This window comes from Ursus americanus, chromosome 9, assembly GCF_024610735.1.
Source record: "Ursus americanus isolate L20-20 chromosome 9, mUrsAme1.1.p, whole genome shotgun sequence".
Lineage (NCBI taxonomy): Eukaryota > Metazoa > Chordata > Mammalia > Carnivora > Ursidae > Ursus > Ursus americanus.
In genome coordinates, this window is record NC_142135.1 from 56843570 (window position 1) to 56845600 (window position 2031).

Consider the following 2031-nt stretch of genomic DNA (forward strand, 5'->3'; position numbering starts at 1 on the left):
GTTAGCTTCATTGACAATCACCTTGTTTATTGGCAGTAACTTCGTTCAGCATCTTTCCCCAACTCACCACTTCCCATCACACTCCCCTCATGGCAACCTTATCTCTGAATTCCCTTGTAGTCTTTTTTTGTTAGCGATCCTAATCAGCAACTATCAATATTCACTGGCGCACCTACAGTATGCCAGACTTTAGGCACTGATGAATGAGACTATTTTGATTTCTGTATTAACCTTTCCAATCAGCCTTTTCCTCTTTAAGAGGAAATAAGACAAAAGTTCTCCAGATCCTAAAGGCTGAATTTTCAACATCAACTGTTAAGGACTGCAAAAGACTAGAACCTAGACTTTCTCTACAACCAACTTATTTTTAATTAAGAAATTGCCCTGCAAGATTCTAGCACTCATTCATTCCTAATGTAACCTCCTACCTAAGTGCTATACTCTTGTTGGAATATATCAGTGCTCTTGTGTAATGGAACAGAATTTTGAGGGTGCCTGGGTGGCTCATTTGGTTAAGCGTCTGCCTTCAGCTCAGGTCATGATCCCAGAGTCCTGGGATTGAGCCCCGGGTTGTCGTTGGGCTCCCTGCTCAGCAGAGAACCTGCTTCTTCCTCTCCTTCTACCCCTCCCCCTTGCTGTGCTCTCTCTCTCCCTCTCTTTCAAATAAATAAATAAAATCTTTTAAAAAACTTTTTTTGAGTGAGTCCACATCTCAAATTCTGTTAGCATGACTAGAAAGGTACAATGTAAGTGCCTCTTTCTTTTTTTAAGTTAATTTTTAGGGATGCCTGGTTGGCTCAGTTGGTTAAGTGCCCAACTTTTGATTTTGACTCAGGTCATAATCTCAGGGTTTTTAGAGGGAGCCCTACGTTGGGATCCACACTGAGCATGGAGTCTGCTTAAGATTCTCTCTCCCTTGGGGTGCCTGGCTGGCACAGTCGTTAAGCGTCTGCCTTCAGCTCAGGGCATGATCCCGGCGTTATGGGATCGAGCCCCACATCAGGCTCCTCTGCTATGAGCCTGCTTCTTCCTCTCCCACTCCCCCTGCTTGTGTTCCCTCTCTCGCTGGCTGTCTCTATCTCTGTTAAATAAATAAATAAAATCTTTAAAAAAAAAAAAAAGATTCTCTCTCCCTCTTCCTCTGCTCCTCCTCCCAGCCCCCGGCTCATGTGCAGGCACTCTCACTCTCTCTAAAAAAAAAGTAATAAAAATAAAAGATAAATTAATTTTTAGTTTTTAGTTTTAGATATAATTTTAAATAAATATTTAAATAAGTTCAGTTTTAAAATAGTTTCAAAGTTAAAGAAAAGTTGTAAGAATAAAACTCTCATATACCTAGGTTAACCAATTTTTAACATTTGTACTTTTGTTTTATAACTATCTCTGCATATATGTGTATATATACATATTTATATAAAATGTGTACTCTTTTCCTTCTAAACCATTCAAGAGTAGATTGAACACACCATGTCCCTTTAACCCTTATAAATAAGGATATGCTCTTACATCACTACAGAACAGTTATTAAATTTAGAAAATTTAATAAGGAATTTGAATTTAATCTGTATTCCACTTTTCAGTCTCATTAATGGTCCTAATAATTTTTTATAAGCAATTTTTGTTTGGGCCAGGATCACTTATTTCATTTAACTGCCATGCCTCAGCCTTTCTTTGCTTTTCATGACATGGATGTTTTTGAAGAACACAGGCCAGTTGTTTTGTATAATGATCTTCATTTCTGTTTCTTTAATGCATCCTCCTGATAAGTTTGGTGCGTTTTGGCTGCAGTGCTACCTAAATGGTATTGCATCCTTTTCAAGGAGTCCTATCTGGAGGCACATGAGGACGTCCCTTTACACTTCAACTTTCCTTCTTAGATTTAGCATCTAGTTATGATTCTTATCCAAATAAAATTTGACTGTGATGGTTAAAAAAGGTGGTTTTGTAACTCCATTATTCTTCTAACTCCATTATTAGTTGGCATATAAGAAAGAACCCTCTGAAAAACTCTACCAAAAATTTGCCAGAACT